At 39.0% G+C, this 21,117-nt stretch overlaps 1 protein-coding gene across 1 annotated transcript in view; it reads right to left on the reverse strand.

The window, feature by feature from the left end:
* Positions 1 to 21,117, reverse strand: part of LOC144371425 (uncharacterized) — a gene marked incomplete at its 5' end in the record, with an annotated part of 231,955 nt that overhangs the window by 51,808 nt on the left and 159,030 nt on the right. The gene's annotated exons all lie outside the window — the stretch shown is intronic.

Raw genomic sequence — 21,117 nt, forward strand, 5'->3', positions numbered from 1 at the left:
ATTACAGATAAAAGAACTCTGACTAGCATCACACTAATGGTAGTTTACATTTGTTTGCTGGCCCCAACATCAGAATTTATGAGGACCATTTGTAAGGGTCTGGCGAAATGTAGGAGGAAGAGACCACCCAAGAGACTGACTCCATGCAATTGGCAAAAGGAGATATTTATTGGGAATCCATTCCAGCGTGCTGGGACTCTGTGCTCACTCAAGGAGGAAGAGCAGCCCAGAGCCCAGAGCAAAGGTCAAGCAGAGCTTAAGTACACTTTTTGGAGAGGGCGGTGGGCTTTGCATACATCAGAACAAATCATCATAAGATGCAGGGAAATTGAACAACAACTCTGAGACGTGATTGGCAAATTCATTGGCGGGAACAACTCGGGCAGGGGTGATTTGTCATTCCTAAGGGGGGGGGTACACATTCAAACTGATTGGTTCAGGCCCTGTGACAAACTGCACAGGGCCCTAGGCTAAATGGGGTGTTGTCTTAACTATCTCAGAAATCTGGGTGTAACTGAGGAACTCAATAATACCTAATCTTTTACATTTTAATTCAAGCCTTCCAGCTTAGAAACTTTACCCTTTCACATTAGAGCCTCAGAGAGGGTCGTTGTCTGGCCAGAGAAGGCCAATATTTATGAGGTGTCACTAAGTTTCAGAGATGGCTGCTATCTGGTCAGAGAGCCAGGCATGGGTGAGTTTGAGGCACAGGCAGACATTCCAAGCAGGTTCAGAATTTGCAGTAATTTATAGTAAAGCCAAAATTAACTTTTCATGGTTTTGTGGCAAGATGCCCAATTTTAAGAAAAGATCAGGGGGCTGGGGATGTGGCTCAAGTGGTAGCGCGCTCACCTGGCATGAGTGCGGCCCGGGTTCGATCCTCAGTACCACATACCAACAAAGATGTTGTGTTCGCCGAGAACTAAAAAATAAATATTAAAAATTTTCTCTCTCTCTCTCTCTCTCTCTCTCTCTCTCTCTCTCTCTCCCCTCTCTCACTCTCTCTTAAAAAAAAAAAAAGAAAAGATCAGTTTGGGCCTCTCACTACCACTGAGCTCCAGCCCCAGTCCCCTGGTACATATTTTTTTTTTAATGGTGGATACTAGAGATTGAATTTAGGAACACTGGACTACTGAGACTCAGTCTCATGGTTATTTTTTTACTTCATTTAGAGATGAGGTTTCACTGAGTCATTTAACACCTTATTTTGCTAAGGCTGTTTTGAAATTTGTTCCTTTTGCCTCAGCCTCTCCAGCAACTGGGATTACAGGCCTGAACCAACACACCCAGCCTTTGGTATTTTTTCAATACCTATTATAAATAGATTTTAACCTGTAGCCTTAAGTCTTTTCTAATATGTTTGGATTGAATCCATAACCCAGAAATCAGTGAAACAGAAAATCTAATTTTATCTCCAAAACTGTTTCATCTATTAGAATGTTTAAGTTAAGATTACCCATTGAAGAATTTACTGTATATTGTGGTTTTGAAAGGGTAAAGTTTCTAAGCTGGAAAGCTTGAATGTAAAAGATTAGGTATTATTAAGTTGTTCTGTTACACCCAGATTTCTGAGATAGTTAAAACAACGCCCTACTGGCCATTTAGCCTAGGGCCCTGTGATGAATGCGTTGTTTTAGTTGTCTTAACTATCTCAGGAATCTGGGTGTAACAGAGGAACTTAATAATACCTAATCTTTTACATTCAAGCTATCCAACTTAGAAACTTTACCCTTTCATTTTTATCCTGACCTCCCATATGTACCTCGTTCTGAGTTTTAGAACAGTCTGAAAAAAGGTGCCCACAGATACCAAATATCTTGGAGTACTTAAAAAACACCAGTATCTGAGTGTTGCCTTCTAGGGACCAGTTTTAATTTTAAGTGTGTAGTTTCTAAAGGCATTAGTTGAATAATCTGCAGCTGGAAGGCATATTTTCATAATACCTTTTATCCAAAAGGCACTTAATTTGTTTCCTTTTATTAGATACTGTGAATGAAGATACAATAAAAATAGAAGTGCAGCAATATCTTTAGCAAAAGGATTTCAATTGCTTTATATATATATATATTCCCATATTTTTAAATTTATTTTGAAAGACCCCCGTCCAATGAAAGACCCCCGTATCCCTGTCCAAGGAGAATCACACAAAACACTGGCTGCAAAAGCAAGAGGTTGGTTTATTGGGACACAGGCGCCTGCGGGTGCCCAGCAGAACCTCAGCCGGAGCTTTGGTGAACTGGCACACTGGGCTTGGGGATACAGAGATTTTTATAGGGTTTAGGACAGGTTTCGCGCACGCGGGAAGCAACAGGTTTCTTATTGGTTTGTTTAAATCTAGCATATAGGCCACCTAGGGGGTACAGGTCTGCATTCCAAAAACCACAGGTCTGCATTCTATTCTTTCTGTTCCTGCTTATCTGTTCCGGTTTATTCATTCATGCCTCAGGATACGGGTGCTCTGTTCTTCAACTGGTTGTCCGGAGAGCATGCCTGGCTCCTGAACCTGTTTATGGCGTGCCTGGTATCTTGGTTTCATATCTTGGCCTTAGGTAACTGGGCTGACTGGGCTAGGGTCTTTCAATTTTGAATTTAAATTACATGAAGATTCAATCTATCACTTTCTCTCTTTTATTTTATTTATTTACTTCTTTGTGGTACTGAGGATTGAACCCAGGGATTAACCCATGGGCATTTTACCAATGTGCTACATACCTAGTCTCCACCACTTTTATTTATTTATTTATTATTGAGACAGGGTTTATTGATATGCTTAGAACTTTGTCAAGTTTTTGAGTCTGGTCTCTAACTTGAGATCCTCCTGTCTCACCCTTCTAAGCCACAGAGAGTACAGGCATGTACAACCTTGTGGTTGTACCCCAAATTATTACTAGTGGATTATGTAGCATTTTTATTGGGGGCTTTTAGAGAACCTTAACACTTTTATCAAAAATATATTCATTAAATTTATGCTGTTGCCAACATTTTTTACATGTTTTTGTACCCTGAATTCTTTTTCTAAAAATTTTTTTGGTTTGGTGCTGAGTATTGAACCCAGGTGTGCTTTCCACTGAGACACATCCACTGTCTTTTTTATGTTATATTTTGAGACAGGCTCTCACTAAGTTTTTTGGAGCCTTGTTAAGTGAATGAGGCTGTCTTCAAACTACCAATTCTCCTGCCTCATTTTCCTGAACTTCTAGGATTCCAGGCATGTTTCACCAGTCATGACAATTTTACATTATTATAATAGCCATTACAACAGCACTGTACAGGCTGCAGGAAATTCATTTGATTTATTAATTAAATCCCTGAGGCAAGTTTATGTGAAATAGCCAGTGTAAAAGTGTTGTGTAAAGATTCCTTGGGAATAAACAGGGATTTTATTTTCTAACCTCTTTTGTGAATGACTGTTGGAAATCATAGTCCATAAAAGTCCTAGAAAAAAGAATGCAAATTTATTTGTTTGCAGTTTACAGATATTTGCACATGCCCAGTCACCTTTGCATCTAAAACTTTAAATTTCAGAACATAGTAACTCAAACAAAATCTGTTAAAGTTGAAACAGTGCACAATCAATTTTCTTTTAGGAGCAATTTGTAGTTGTGGAGTTATTACTGTGGTCAGCAGAGTTGGGCTAGGGCTCTGGAAGGTCCCTCAGAGTATTGGTGATTTACTTTATTCTACACTATTACACCCACAATACAATACTCCCAGAAATAGTAATTGAGAAAATATGCTGATAATGTCTTGAGCAAAACTGGCACCTTTGATATTTGCCTACTTCCCTGCACTGATCCCAGCTGAGTAATTAACATGGAACCAGAATGTGAATAGGGTATTTCCTGGGCTTATTGTTTTGGGGTCAGCTGCTCCATTAGTGTGTGGGGTGGGGTCTGAAACCAGGCTGGTGCAAGTATTTTTCTATATGTTCTTTTTCTCTGGCTGAAATCTATCATTTTAAATGACAAAAGATTTAGAGTAATGTGCTTGTACTTATTTTTCATACACTTCACAGTTTACATCAAGAAGAAATGCCGCAGTCTGTCTGGGCACAAATAACCGAGTTGCCACAAAGCCTTGTAGGTTCAAACAGCAACTACTTTATTTCAGCACTCACCGGCACTGCACGCATGCTTCTTCGCCACTCACATGGCCCTTCCAGCAACCCACACACTGGAAATCCCTCCTCTGGCATTTCCTGAATCAATGGGAAGTCTCCGGGAATCCCCAGGAGAACTCTAAAGTAGAGCAAGAACTTCAAAGTAGCGGGCGCCCAAGCAGCAGGAGCCACCCCATTGCCCGACAGTAAAGGTCAAATATACAATGCAATCAATCCAGCACCATAGCAATTCGATATAGATTAACTCAAATCATCATCTCAATGGTTCCCTGGCATAACCTTTCAAACATTCCCTGTCACCTTTCAAACATTTCTTCTGGAAAATACCAGGCATCGTTCTGATTGGCCGTGGCTCTCAACAAAGAAACAACAGCTAGAATTTATCTCAGCACTCCTTTACATACAAAATATAGGTTGTCATTTAATATGTTGGAAGTTTAATCAAGGTTTATTAATTAACAGGCTGATCTAGAGAGAATGTAAAGTACCACCAAGTCCTATGTTTTCAAAACAAAAATAAATGTGAGATATATAGGCATGCAGAATATTTTTTTAAATTTTTTTCTTTGTTTATTTTATTTCGTTTTTAAATAGAAAGCAAATAGAGGAAAAAGGAGGACAAGGTGTGAAATATAATTACTGGCAGGACTATGAAACATTAAAAAATAGAATCTAGATTTCAGAAAAGAAAGATTTGACATATTGTATTTGGAGATGTGGATGGCATGAGTTGCCGCAGTCTGGCTGGGCAGAAAATCAGGAGCAACTCACAGCTTTGTAGATTTAAACAGCAATTCTTTATTCTCCCGAACTCACACCACACCGTTCGGAGGAATAAACACGTTCTGGGGAAATTCACATTCTGGGCAAAATCCACATACTCCATCAGGCTCTAATCAGCAGGATACGCCCTATTCCCAGCAGGGTACACCTTAAATCTGGAACCGCCCTAAACCCAAGGAACAGGATACTCCCTAAAACCTGATCCGCCCTAAACCCAGATCCGCCCTGGTCCTTGAGCAAGGTCACCTTACTCAAGCATACATGCAAAGTCACTGCAAATGACCTGTGTCCAAAGGCAAGCCCATTCATTCCTACTTGGCAATGGCCCTCAGCATCTTCCCCCTTCTGATTAATTAAACAACAAGCAATGTGGCTTAAGGACTGTACCTGGTAGGTTGTCCAATTCAACAATGAGTGTCCATGATAAGAATGTTGTAAGCTCCTGAAAAAAAATTGATATGGTGAAAGAAGCTTATGTAACCCAGATCCTTACTTAAGCCATTTTCTGCCCCCCAAATAAGCCATGCTGGGTAAACTGACTCTACTGCTGAATACTGAATAAAGAAACGATTGCCAATGAGAGGTTTGCTTCACACCTTCCACCTTTGTCATGTTTGTGTCATTTATGCTATTGTTAATCAATCCAAAATTATACAAACAGTAATGACATTTCAGCCCCTTTGAAATTTGTCAGTGAATTCCTGACCATTTTGATGGAGGATCACAGCAGGCCTAGCAGGTGCCCTGGAGAAGACTTGGACCTGAATGGCAGCATTAGAACCTTATTTTCCTCCTTCTGAAATTAATCAATATTTTGAGATGACTTTCTGGCTGGAGGCAGAAAACAGGAGTCATTTCAGAAGAATTGAGTCAGCTCAGAAATGTGTCAAACCCAGCTGGGCCCTCAGCTTAGTAGTTCACTGGTCACAAATATCTTCAGTGGCCTCATGATTGGCAGCCTTGCACAAAGAAGATCAACCTTGGTGCTTTCCCAGTTTCCAGGTAAGTCACGTGGATCCCAGGCATTGGACACTCATCTGCCGTCCTAAAAAACCTGCAAAGCCACTATCCAGTTGTTCATTCTTAATAGTTGCTGAACACTCTGTGCTTTTCAAGGCGAATAAATAAATAAATAACAGCATCATGACTGCTCACCCCAGCCTGCTTGTTTTTATGCAAACAGAGTTGATCTGTTTCAAAAAAAAATAAGTGGGGCTGGGATCCTAGCTCAGTGGTAGAGCTCTTACCTAGCATGTGTGAGGTCCTGGTTTCAATCCTCAGCATCATATTAGATAAATAAGTAAATGTATTGTGTTCATCCACAACTAAAAATTATTTTTAAAAAAGAGGCTGTGTTCTGTCTTGCTCCCCAAGTGGTGCAAAGTCACATAATCATTAAGAGAGACTCAAGGAAGGTGCAGGCAGGGGGCGCCAGCAGGAAGAAGTCCACAGCTGAGGAGGGTCTGACTCCTGGCGCTCAGGACTTTCTAGAGGGAAGAAAAGAAACCCAGAACCTCCCTAGGTACCATGCCCCGGGTGGCGGCGGCTGGGTCCCCAGTCAGCCGAACTGGATAGGTTTACAGAGGGTTTCTCTAGGTCCCCAGTCCTGGGAAATCAGTGTCCCCCTCTCAGTCTTTCTTCTTCTTTTAGTTCGCTTGAGTCTAGGGTGGGCACCAGGCGAGCAAGTTGCCTCGGAAGTCGGAGCTCGCCCACACCGGGGTGGGGTCACAGGCCCAAGGGCAGCAGAGCCTGGCAGCAGGGGAGGCCAGAGCTCCCAGTCTCCTTTGTGGAGATGGCAGGAGGCCTGTATTGACTGAGGGATGTGCTCCGGGCTCCATGCACTGGGCCTTGTTCCCTGTTCACTGGGCTCTGCAGGTTCCAGGGCTTTGTGGTGTCTCTGGCACTCTGTTCTAGGGCTCTTACTTGTCACTCTCCATCACTGTGAAGGGACCAGCATTGGAGCCCGCTTTCTTGAGGCTGTGGGTGCCACCTGCTGTGTGCCCTGGAGGCCAGGCTGCCAAGATTTTGGAAAGGACCAGAGTGCAGCATCTGCTCCATGACCCTGAAAGTTTCTCATTGGGGAAACTGACTCAAGTATGGAGCTCCTGGTCCTAAAGGGATCTCAGGAGACATGTGAGTTGGGGCATGGCCTGCAGAATCTGGGTCTTGGGAGGAGTTGGCAGACCATAGGCCGGGCGACAGAAAAGAAGCCCCCCCAGTTTACTCTCTGGGCTGGCTGGCCAGGCACTATCAGGTAGGGACACCTGGGGCCACCCGTGGGAGATCAAAAGGATGAAAACAACACCTCTATTCCCGGACAGCAGAGCCTAACACAGGGGCATTTTCTAAAAGATGAAGAGATGGAAAATGGTCAAAACTAGTATATTTTAAAATTGAAATAAAAGCTTGCAAAATTTTGGGACTGTACATTGTGCCTAAAGAAATATTAGGTCATTCACTCCCTTCCAATTTTAGTTTTTGTTTTTATTTTATTTTAGCAAAGAATCAGGTTTGCCAGCATTTTCCTCAGGAGCTGAGCATTACCCACAGCAGAGAAGACAAACTTACAATTCTCAGGTTGATTTTGACTTCAAGTCTGGGATCTAGCACTTCTAAATGTAGAGGAAAATCATTCCTTGCTGTATTTTCCATGTGTGATTCCTTCCCTTATCTTCAAGGACCCGGTGATATTTGTTTATTGGTTTCATAAGCATCTATTTAAATGTAGTTTTTGTATAAAATACTCCAAGTTTCAACAGGGTGTAGTTTTTCAGAGAAAGCTGCTAGTGGTTTCACTTTCCAAGAATGTAAGTCATTTCCTTTTTTTGATTTCAGGTAGTTGATATTACACAGCATCTGAACTTTGTGGGGACAATTTTCCATAGTACATCTGTCATTAAAAAGGCTTTTGGGTTTCCTTCCTAAGAGCAGTGCATAAATTTAAGCCAAGCAATGTTAAAAGATAAGAAGTTTTTCAGCATCTAGAGTATTATAAGATTACTGTAGAAATAAATTTTAACAACAAGACCTACTAAAAGCCACCTCCATATGGTACCCAGACAAGCTTATCATTCATGCAAATGATCATTGGTCAGTTGCTTTGTAGCTGCAACTTCAGAAAGCATACGAACTGAAACCATACTAATATTATTTTAATCATCTAAAATGATAAACCTAGCCTAGTTCTCTCATTAGATCAGAAGAAAGCTTGTCACAAGTTATGAAGGATTCATTTCTGTTTTCTGTAAAAATATCAGGATGTCTGTATGGCCTGGCCATTAGTTGATGTTGTAGCTGATTGGAATGCCTGCCCATGCCCTGAACTCACCCATGTCTGGTTTTCCCTGACCATATAACAATCCTTTCCTAAACCTTAGTGATGCCTCATAAAATCTGGCCTTCCCTGGCTAGATAACGACCCTCTCTGAGTCTCTAAGATCTCCATTAATTCTGATGCCGGGGCCAGCAAAAATGTAAACTTGTGTTATGCTCCTCAGAGTGTTGTTATCTGTAACCTCCCCCTTTGTGTAACTTTTTGGGCTATAAAACTGGGCCACAAAGAAGCCTCATAGCTGTCCTTGGCTCCCATGATTTTGATGGGCAAGGCAGCCCGGCCAGTCAAAATAATAAGCTTGCTTTAATTTGATTTTAATTAGAGTCAGTGATCTTTTCTTGCGTCATGGTCTAACAAGAATACATATGCAACTAAATCTTTTACATACTCATCATTGTGCTGCTGTTAACAAACAAAATGTCACGTGATTATGCAACACAATATTATATATCTGATTTTTTTTTTAATTCGCTAGAAATAGATCCTTCAGTCTATAACTTAAGGCTTGTGTTGTATGCTCTCTCAAAGAAATTATCTGCATCTTAGTCACCATGGATGAATTTAAAAAAAGAAAAAAAAAAGTATTTCATCTTTGGGAATAACTAGAGTTACAGGAATGCACCATTAGGTGAGTTTGTATACTCAACTTTAAGACTGTTACAAAATAGCCATGTACACGGTCATGCACTTCAATACCAGTGATACAGTTTTCTGATGCTTGAGGATCAAAAGTTTGAGATTACCCTTGACAACAGAGAAAAACCCTGTCATAAAACAAAGAAGAAAAAGATCTGGGAGTATAACTCAGTGGAAGAGGAGTTATGAGTTCAATTCTTCATATTGCTAACTAAGTTAGAAATATGAAACAAAAATATGATTAAAATTAATACTATTAATATTTTATTATATAGACTTCTCTCTAGCTGTAAATTCATCATAATTTTGCACAGGCATTAAAACCAGTGTTCTAACAGAAAGCAGAGAAAGCACAGGAATTTTACAGGATGAATTATATTTTTAAATTAAATCAAGTTTTGAACTGTAACAAATTGTATAGATAAAATGAGAATCAACAGTCTCCTGATTAAAATAATATTTCCTCATTATGTGTCAAAACAAGTTCAATGTTTAAATATTAGCAAGTAAGACACCATTTAAGATGGGGTGATTTTATCAGCTCTTTTTCTGTTTGACATCCCAATTCTGCCTTTGTATGAACTGAAAAGAACCGGTATGGTGATGTGTTTCTGTAATTTCAGTGACTCAGGAGATTTAGGCAGGGAGATATCACATTCAAGGACAGCTTCAGCAACTGAGTAAATACTAAAGCAAACAAACAAGAACAAAAAACAAAACCACGACTGTGTTGGGCAAGGGGCACACAACCATAATCCCAGAAGGATGGCAAAATGAGGCAAGAAGATGGTAAATTCAAAGTTACCCTCAGCCAAAGTGAGACCCTAGACAACTCAGTGAGACTCTGTCTCTAAGTATAATACAAAATAGGGCTGGGGATGTGGCCCAGGGTTAAGTGCCCCTGGCTTCAATCCCTGGTACAAAAAATAAAATAAAATAAAATGGGGCTGAAGGTGTGACTTTGTGCTTAAATGCCCCTGGGTAAATTCTCTGGTACAAAAGAAACAAAAATTCTGCTCTTTTGAATAAGTGTCACTATCTAACATCCAAGAGAATATTAAAATATTGATAACTCATGTAACCTAGAGGAGGTGAGTTTTGGCTTTGAGATAAGGTAGAGTTGAACCTGAATTCCAGTAAAGTTACTTAGCAAATATTCTTGTGAGACTTAGCAAATATTCTTTCACACTGAACAGCTATGTGAACCTCACCTATTATAAAAGGTACAATAATCATAAATGCCAACATGTAACAATTCTTCAGCTTCATTTATATACAGAAAGTAGATGATATGTTTTTACTCCTACTCTAGAAAAATGTAGAATGTGTTTCCAAAATTTTGAATATGGTATCTTATTATTTTTTATGAATTATATAATGCTGCTTGCTATGAAAGAGTATTAATCAGGTATCTGGTCAAGAAACATTTGAATGCTTTTGTTTTTGCTTTCAGAACACTGTTACCTCCATGAGAACAAGCCCACAATACTTTTTAAATCATGAGTTATTTGGGGGAAAAAATCAGGATGTTTTATTGACAGCCAGATTACACTCTAAAGTTCAGTGTATTTACCAACCATCAGCTAATCATATGCAGCAAAGATTCCAGGTGAACTGAGCCTAAATTGATGACCATCCCAAATATGAGCTAATAAGTTTTAGAATGAGTTAATTAGTGACAGATAATTACTTAATTTATTCACTATAGGCTGGATGCCAGGATTCAATCACATGATGTGCAGAGGTTGTATGAAAAACAGCAGTCATCTTATAGACAGTGATTTATTTTTTCTTCATTAAAATTTTGTTGATTCTCTTAATAAACTGTATTGAACTATAGAAAAATATTTGTAGACATATATGTCTTTAATTGTTAAAATATTCTCAAACTACCTTATAAATTTGGTATGAATATTAGCACAATTATAAAAGCCAAATATTTCAATCCCGCCTCTAGGGTCAAGGTAATATTGCAAATAAGTTTCCCTTTAATGTATTTATATTGTAGACTCTGGGGTACTGAAACATCTGAAGACCTGGCACCATCCACCTCCTGTGACACCATTTCTTTATGTTTACCATGTGGGATCTGAAATGGGAATGAATCTGTTCTTAGAATCTAGTGAGAAATAATGCCCACATTTGTACAGTTCTGGGTTGCAGCTGCCAGCTGTCTCAATGTGCACTGTCTCTCCTGTTCTTTGGTGCTGTTGAGAATATGTCCAGGAAGTGTATTTCATCACCTAGGACATAAAAATGAGTGGTTCAGGCCTTTCTTCTTGCTGACGTTAATGAATCCATAGCTCTCAAATTTGAAACTTGAATACAGTAAACTGCCAATGCCAATGTCTCGGCTTGGCACCAGAATCAGGAGGCACCACAGCTTTGTAGGTTCAAACAGCAATTCTTTATTCCAGCTCTCACACCGCCTCCACCCAGGTCCAGGGGCAATCGCATTCTCCTGTCTCCCACACAATTCACCTACTCCACGAGGCTATCTCCAAATCCCATTTTAATCTCATGAGAACTCAACGGGAACAAGCAGCAGGAACACCCTAATCCCAGCAATAATCTTCAACTTCCAACTTCCCTAAAACCCATTATCTTAAACTAGCAATGCCTAAAACTCAAGGAGCCGGTTACTTCCTCAAACCTGATCAGCTCTAAACCCAGATTCGCCTTGGCCCTTGAGCAAGGTGACCTTATTAAAGCATGCATGCAATGTTCCATCAAATGTCCTCTAAGCAGCATGGGGTACGCTTGGCAAGGAAATTTCGATGCGTCATTCCTACTTGGTAACGGCCCTCAGCAGTAAACTAAGATATGCCTGAGACTTCAGGTAAATAGTGAATATTAAGATGGTTTTCCAAAAGTGCATGTATGTATTAATAAATTCATAGTGTCAAGCCATGATAATATATTGAATATAGAGTTTTTAGTTACAATTTGTTTAAGCTCTTATTTTCTTCTCCTCCTTCTTCTCCTTTTCCTCCTCCTCTTACTCTTACTTCTTCTTTTTCATTTAAGGACAGGGTCTTACTGAGTTTCTTAGTGCCTTACTTTTTGCTGAAGGTAACATTGAACTCACAGTTCTCCTGCAACCACCTCCTTAGCCACTTGGATTACAGGTATATGTCACTGTGGTTGACTTTTGTTTTTCATTTTTAATATGAATAGAAATAACTTTAAAATTATTCTTGTGAGTTTCTATTTAGGGGTGAGAGATATGGGGACCTTGATGCCTAAAGAAATTGCTAATGAGTTTAAATCTCAAGCTGTTTTTCATAAGATCAGTGAACAGAAAAGTTAAATAAAATTTTAAACTGTGATATCATTTCCATAAATAAAAATATATACATATTTATTCACAAATTGCTTTAACCTTATATACAGTGATAAGTGTCAATGCACTTCTGTCTGGGTTAGGTCTTACTATTGGAAGGAAATTTTCCCTCAAAGTAAATCAACCCAAGGCATTTAATGCAATTCACAGCCACACTCTACCAGAAGAGTCTGACCCTTTTTTTCTTTGATATTGAGGGCCTGCTATCCTCTCATGTTTTTAATTGCTGGACTCAGCAGTTTTAGGTGTGCTTTTTTTCACATTTTGACACCATTGACAGCAGATCCAAGATCTTAAATTAGATAGTCCTTAATACAAAGTTTCTCATTTTGACTTCTTGGTTAAAGATTAGTTTCCGCGTATAGGTAGATGCAAACTATTTTTGAATTAAATAGTTTTTATTTGAGTTTCTTTACAAAAGTCTCTTTTTCTCTTTTCTTAGGTCACTATGTTCTCAGGTTAGAGTATTAACTGGAGATGCTTTCAGTTCATGGGAAATATAATTTTTTAAATAACAAATAAAGTCGTTGAATGAATACTAATGATTTTAATGGAGGAAAAAATGATTTGTTGAGACACATAAGGAAAATTGACAATATTAAAATCATGTTTAGGATAGACTAGAAAGAAATCATAATTAATAAAAGAATTAGTGCAAATCATCCAGAAAGATTTTTAAAAATTTGAAAATGCCTTTCCCCCATAAGCCTGCAGAACCATCATTGGATGATGATAGCAGCATAAAATATTTTAGGTTCTAAGGTGGAGACTAAAGAAAAAGAAAAATGTTTATGGCTTCAGAAGTTCTTTATCTCCTTATGGTTTTTTTTTTAATTTTTATTACTTTTAATTTGGTGGAGAGATACTGAAAAACTTTCATGGCCCAAGGAAAATTGCCTCACCTCTCCACCTCCTATGCCCTCCACCCATATTTTTTTTTCTCAGTCCACCTTTGCCCCCTCCTCCACCCTGTCCTTTCCCCAGTGACAGGACTTGGAAGTGGTCACTGCTGGGGAGGAGGAGGGAGGGACGGCCTTGCTCCTGAGCCTCCTCCTCTGCTCCAGAGCTCCAGCAGTCCTACTCTCCTGGCAAATGCAGAGATGAGAAGGAGTAGGGGGAGGGGTGGAGCAGGAAGAGGAGAAAGAGGAGGAGGGGAGGAGGAGAAGGGGGGAGGAAGAGAAGGGGGGAGGAGGAGGAGAAGGAGGAGGAGGAGTGGAGGAGGAGGGGGAGGAGTGGAGCGGGAGAAGTTGCTAACTGGGGGAGTTATAACACGGGAACTTGGCGGCTGCAGCCTCAGCTACATCTTCAGCGGTGAAGGTCAGCGCCCTAGGCAGCCGCACGTGACAGACGATGACAGGAGCCAGTCACCGCGCCTTCCCCAGGGGCTGCGAGGGTGGGTGGGAGGTATGCAGGGGCTCCGGGTTGCCACTCCCCGACTGTGAGTGCCTGCGCGGAGCCCCGAGGAGCCGAGCGCCCCCAAGAGGGCTGTTTCTGGGTGCGGGCACCGCTGCCCGAGTGTGCGGAAAAGGGGAGTTGCATCCCGGAGGCGCCATGGACCTGGGGAGTTGGGGTTTGGGGCGGTGGAGAAGCGGAGTCCCAGGAGAGAAAGGAGGCGTTCCAGCGCCTTGGGAGAACTCAAGAGAGGAGTCCTGGAGCGCGAGGTGGCGGGGGCGGGGGGGGGGGGGAGTCTGCAGTCCCTGGTGCAGGCCAGAGGTAAGCGCAGAGCGGCGGGGGGTGGGAGGCGCAGACGCGACTCCCACTGGAGAAGCGAGTGCCTGCATCCCAGACTTGCGAGGTGTTGGAGACAGCCTAGGCTCCAGCTCTCCCGAGGGCGCGAGGGGAGGCAGGACTCTGGAAGTGCTGGGGGTGTGTGAAGGTGAAGCGGAGTGTCCGAGGCAGCCACCGGCTGAGCCTCTAGAAGGATGAGGAGGAGGAGGGGAGACCCGCCCCGCAGGCTGCAGCCCTTGTCAGCGCCAGGGGCGGGGACAAGGGGCGCCTCACAACACGGGCTGACCGGAAGGAGCTGCAGCGGCCAGGGCCGCGGAGGCTTGCAAAGCAGGCCAGGCCTCGGAAGGGAGCCTGGGGCGGGGAGCCAGGGACCAGGAGCCTGAGCCAGGGGCGGGCATGGGGGCGGGGCCTCAGAGGCGCCGAGCTCCCTCCCCGGCGACTTAACTTCCTGGGTGGGCATGTGTGCCAGAGGTTCGCTGGGGCCAGCTGGGGCAGGAGGAGTCCACCCATATTTCAGCTCAAAATTGTATTCATGGAGTTCTTGATTCTAAAAAAGTTTGCTTTATGAAAAAAACCAACTACTCTCAACTTATCTTTTATTCATTGTAATTAAATTATTCCTTTGTACATGGAATAAAAAAATAAATTATTAAATTTATTTGAAGACATCCGAATAACATTTGATCATGCAGTCTGCCTATTTTAATATGATTTGCAAAATTGAAAACTGCAGAGGAATTCTAAGTCAAAAGAAAAATCTCTAAACTTTTTTAAGGACATTCATCTCAAAATGTGGTTTTAAAATTAGTCACTTCATCATCTGACACAGGAAGAGAAAGATAAGAAACCAAATAAAATATTATCAAAGTCTGACAGAAACTCTCTTTCCAAAATTAGACTTATTAATCTTCACATGAGAGACTCCATTTTCTACAGAGGGCTTATTTTTTTTTTTTTTTAAGTGAGAGAGGAGAGAGAGAGAGAATTTTTAATATTTATTTTTTAGTTCTCGGCGGACACAACATCTTTGTTGGTATGTGGTGCTGAGGATCGAACCCAGGCCGCACGCATGCCAGGCGAGCGCGCTACCGCTTGAGCCACATCCCCAGCCCGGGCTTATTTTTTAATATACAAGACCCCCTCTCCTCCCCACTAAACTTAGAAAATTACACTGGTTTCTTGGGGCTTCTGCCCAAGTTGCTTCCTTATGAACCACTGACATTTCTGCAAACCTCCTCTAAATATTGTGAGAGATAGAAGTGACTTTTTATTTGGAAAAGTAGTTGTGATTTAGGATTATCAGTGAAACCCCTTGGGGCTTTATTGAATCATGTCAACAGCTGTCAGTAATAACATGTACTTTTCTAGCCACAAAATAATTGTATTGATATGTATAAAACAATGTTATAAACTGGAAAAATATTTTTTTTTATAATTTATATGCAGTCTTATGAATAATACAGAGCTCTTTGTGAGCATTATGGTGCTGTAGATAATAAATTTACCCTGTTCTCTGGCCTGCCAGGAGAGTTGTAAAGCAGAATATATCGGTTCACCTTTGTGATAATAAACAATTTTAGTATGTCAGTAGGTTCTAGCTAACATTTACTTCTGAGGTCTTAAAGAATAGTGTGCTCTAAATGGTTCTGGGAGTGTTTATACTGGCTCTGACTCTCCTGGGTAATGTTTCAGTGAGTGATATGATCAGATAACAAGTGGCACTATTTCTCAAGTATTGATATTGTGATATCTCCTGTAGGTTTATTGCCTGGAGTAGCTGATTTTGTCTTAACTGGATCTGTAGTTCTTTTTTTTTTTTAAGAGAGAGTGAGAGAGAGAGAGAGAGAGAGAATTTTTAATATTTATTTATTTTTTTTTTTAGATCTCGGCGGACACAACATCTTTGTTGGTATGTGGTGCTGAGGATCGAACCCGGGTCGCACGCATGCCAGGCGAGCGCGCTACCGCTTGAGCCACATCTCCAGCCCAATCTGTAGTTCTTTGTATGTATTTTTAATATGATTTTTAAAAGTGGTTTATTAACTTGTGTACATTTTCTAAGTGATATCACCCTTCTTTCTCAGTTATTTTTGCATGGATCAGCAATCAATAAGTTCTTACTGTTCTTGTTTTATCTTCTTGACAAAATACAGACACCCTTATAGAAAATGTTTCTCTTGAAACTGAAGTAGCGATCAATTCATCACCTCTTCATGTGTTCCAAATGGTAACAAGACATCTGCATTGGTAGCAAATCATAATTGATTATATAAATTTAATTTAGAGTAACATGTTTACATAAACTTTGTGAGAATAGCCAAGCTTTCTGTGTTTATTAATTTCTCCTACAATAACAGTAAGGGTGGTGATTTTTGCATAGGAATAAAAACTCTGATATTCAATCATTCTTTTGGCTGATAACATACAACTGAATTTTTAACATGTTGTAATTTCCTCGCAGGATAACAAAGAAGAAATAAATTTATAAGCAGCACTTTATTGAAGGTAATAGCTTTTCTACAACGGGTGAAGCATTTCATTTTGTTCTTATTTTCTTAAAACTGCATAGACTAATTCTGAGAAAGTACTTAAGCACTTTTTTATTTATATACATTTTTGGATGTTGATGGTTCTTTATTTTGTTTATATGCAGTGCTTAGATGAAACCCTGTGCCTCAAACATGCTAAGCAAGTGTTCTACCATTGAGTCACAATCCCAGCTCCAGACACAAACCCAGGTCTTTCAGCCCCTTCTTGATGTGTAGAATTTCTCACCCATGCCTCTGCTGTCTTGATCTAAGTATCCATACATTTACTTCACACTGATACAGTGATTTGATGCACATACGCAGTACCATTTACTGCAACAAAACAGCATGGTTTATAACTTAAATCTATTTTAAGCATTCAAGTTAATTAGAGTCATAAAGCTATAAGAATAGGGCCTTTTAATCCACTGGTATATTAACCTATATAAGATGGGTGGGCTTTTTATACAAAAAATCCTGAAGTAGTCCTGAAGAATATTTGGATTGAAACAGGTGAAAAATAATGGTTGAGGCTCACTTCTCTTTTGTGTTTCATTAATATTAATGCAGAGACCATTAGGAGCAGCACACTAGCTGAACTAAATAAAGATGGCCAATTTCAAAGAAAATCAGAATTTATATAATACAGGACCTTTTAGATCACATCAGGTTGACTCCTTTGGAAAGCAAATGTGTAAGCCATGCAGCTCACAAGACATGACATGGATCATCCACATTCCGCATGGCTTGTGAGGCCTCTGTTTGGCAGCAGAAGACCTTCAACACTGGCTCCCACAAAAGAGATTCCTGCAGTCCAATATTGGGATTAGAAAATTGTAGTAAACTATAGTGAAAGCAATTTTGAAGACAGATGCCTTCTATTTGTTTCCAGAAAAAAGACAGGAAAATATGAGTGAAAAAGTCCTTTTCCATAAATTCCTATTTGTTTTGCTTTGTGAGCATACCCTATAGAAGAAAATAGAATTCTGACTATGAGGGGAAATCTGGACCTCCAGTGATTGTCATAGAAGAATAGGAAATGTTGACACCAAGGGTATGCTATCATATACTTAGCATAGGACTGCCTATTTCTTTGAGAGAAGGCTCTGTGGTAAATAGAAATTGCTGGTAAAATCTTTTCTTTTGGTTTCATGAAGCCTAGAGTTTTATTTGATGTTTGAGATTCATTGTGTTTTGAAAGATAATCTTCTTAGCATCCCTGCCATAGGTTTATATGAAAGGTGATTTAACTAGCGTACTGTGGTGGGCTAACATCAATTGCTTCTTTTTATGGGAAACATTTTCTACTAAAAAATAAATAAAATAAATACTCTTTAATAGGGAATTTTATTCATCATTGAGTGGAGGCTTTCTTAAAATGCTTTTATTCGAACACATCTTTTTTTTAGAGAGAAAGAGACAGAGAGTGAGTGAGAGAGAGAGAGAGAGAGAGAGAGAGAGAGAGAGAGAGAGAGAGATTTTAATATTTTTTTGTTTTGTTTTTGGCGGACACAACATCTTTATTTGTACGTGGTGCTCAGGATCAAACCCAGGGCCGTGTGCATGCCACACGAGCATGCTACTGCTTGAGCCACATCCCCAGGCCCCTCAAATACACCTTTTATTTAAAATATAGAAATGACTGGCTTTACAAAGCCAGTTATGTTAAAAAAAAATTCAGACACTTTAAAATAAACAGATCACTCACATTATATTTTCTACAAAAATCTTTTTTACCATTATATTTAGAAAAATATAAAAGAATCAAATTATTTCACATACATATAAAAGTTAACCTTAGATAAAAAATATGTACATTTGTACATAGTGTTCTAGAGTGCACATGCACATACATATTCTAAAACATATAAAAGATTTCATCAACTTGGAGAAAAATTCCAGGGAGTATCTGTTATTGATATTATTTAATAAACTTTCATAAATAAGTAATTACAAAATCGTGTCTAAACTTGTGAGAAATAGTTTCATATGTTATCTTTATCCCAAGAAAATAAGTTTTCAGATGGCTGGGGATGTGGCTCGAGTTGTAGTGCACTCACCTGGCATGCGTGCAGCCTGGGTTTGATCCTCAGCACCACATACAAACAAAGATGTTGTGTCCGCAGAAAACTAAAAAATAAATATTAAAAAACTCTCTCTCTCTCTCTCTCTCGCTCTCTCTCTCTCTCTCTGTCTCTCTCTCTCTCCTCTCTCTTTTCTTAAAAAATATAAGTTTTCAGACATTTATCAGAGGATAAATAATCTGTCATTTCTCACAGTCTTATCATGCATTCACTACTTTTCTTATTTTTAGCATGGATTCTCTAGTACTTTAAGACTTCTTTCTTTATTTGTATATTTAGTTTTCCACTTCTTTCTATTTTGTTTTTCTTTATTAATCACTCTTTGTATTCTGTTTTTCTCTCTCTCACTCAAAGAATAGATTTAAGTGAGACAATATATTACTTTTTTAATAAATGAATATATTTTATTTGCTTCAAATGTATTTGCTTTCTTTCATAATATGTTACATTTATTCTTGAGTATTACAAACTCCACAATGGAATATATAAAACATTTCAACATATATAAGCATGCTTATTTATTTTTGTATTTAAATATTTTATTTCCTCTGAATTTGCTCACAATCTTTTATAACATAATTTTTAGATTTTATTCTAATTTGTTATAAAAGACAGTAGAATGCATTGTAATTCATATTACACAAATAGAGTACAATTTTTCATATCTTTTGTACACAACAGAGTCACACCATTCATGTCTTCATACATGTACTTAGGGTAATGACATCCATCTCATTCCATCAATTTCCTATCCCCATGCTCCCTTTCTTCCCCTTCCTCCCCACTGCCTTATCTATAGTTTGTCTATTCTTCCCATGATTCTCCCTCCTTTCCATTACCTATCAGCAATTTTATGTCAGAGAAAACATTCAGCATTTGATTTGGGGGGATTGGCTTACTTCACTTAGTATAATATTCTTCAGCTACATCCATTTACCTGCTTATGCCATGATTTCATTCTCTTTAATGATGAACATTATCCCATTTTGCATAAAAAGAACATTTTCTTTATCAATTCATATACTGAAGGGCATCACAGCATACTACAGAATGCAGCTACAACAATGTTTATAGTAGTACAATTTGAAAAATGATTTTAACTATCAGATTATAAATGCTTTTTTAAAAACTCTGATATAAAGGTATAAAAACTCTACATGGTTTCCATTGAACATTGTGGATGTTGAAGGTGTTAAATATTTTCTTATATATTTATTATCAGAAATACTATTATTTCTACTAATAAAATGTTTCTAAAATGAAAATATTAAATGGAGAAGCCAATAAAATAACAGCCTTGCCTCATAATGTATTAGGTGTAAGACTTTGTGAATATTATAGTATTTTTAGGTGTAAACACTTAGCTAGATTTCATTTGAATCTTAGCTTTTCTCATTTAGTAACTTTATAAACTATGATATATCACTTAACTCTGGGAATCTCAGTTTGATTATCTGTCAATCATTAATAATTGCTCTCAGATTTTTCTGGAAAATTTGAACATGCCGAATATTCTTTTTTTTTTAAAATATTTATTTATTTTTTTATTTTTGAGAGAGAGAGAGAGAGAGAGAGAGAGAGAGAATTTTATTTTTTTTTCTTTCTTTTTTTCTTTTTTTTTTTTTTTTAGTTTTCGGCAGACACAACATCTTTGTTTGTATGTGGTGCTGAGGATTGAACCCAGGCCGCATGCACGCCAGGCGAGCACGCTACCGCATGAGCCATATCCCCAGCCCTGTTTTCTTTACTTATATGTTATAAAAGAATTTTTCAGAGTTCTCTAAAGTAAAGTAGCCCTGAAAAAAAAACAAGTGCTCTATACAATGTAGACATGTAGTGGTCATAACTTTTGAGATCAGAACTACATGTAGCTTTGTTTGTACACTCCATCAATTCAAGTTTTGTAAACAAGGGATAAGACAATGATTTTATACCATGAAGAAGACCTCTTAGCAGGACAGGTAGACACTGCAGTCACTTGTCTCCATGAAGTCCCAATATCACATCCACCACATTTGCAAAAAGACATCTCATTACATCAAAACTGGTATATGAGATGTAACCTCACTAAAAGTCTCACCAAGCACAAAAAATATGAACACCATACATGGGAGGGAGGAAACCAGGACCAGATCAAACAGAAACTGCTTACATTAAGACCTGTAACCACCTTGGTGATGTAGCTGAACACAAAGAAAAATCAAAGCATGAGTATTGGGGTTTAGAGATAAGTGTGCAAAAGGCTTAATTGTTCTAAGGCAAGGAAGCAATGTAAACCATAATTTTAACTATGCAGTTAAAAATAACAATTTTAAACAAAATGACAGAAAAACAGGCAGAAGTACTGAATTAAAGAAGAGGATAGAGTTTTTAACTCATAATAGAATACTTGACAATCCTTACCAAACGGGTGAAGATGTCCAGAAATTTTCCTTTATAAAGATAATTTGGGCAAAGAGTGAGTTTTTGTTTCTAAAGAAAATTTTGGCAGAAAGCATAGAATAAGAGAAGGAATAGCAAAAGCACAAAAGTCACAGAAGGAAGCTAGAATCTAGTAAGAT

This window comes from Ictidomys tridecemlineatus, chromosome 16, assembly GCF_052094955.1.
Source record: "Ictidomys tridecemlineatus isolate mIctTri1 chromosome 16, mIctTri1.hap1, whole genome shotgun sequence".
Classification (NCBI taxonomy): Eukaryota; Metazoa; Chordata; class Mammalia; order Rodentia; family Sciuridae; genus Ictidomys; species Ictidomys tridecemlineatus.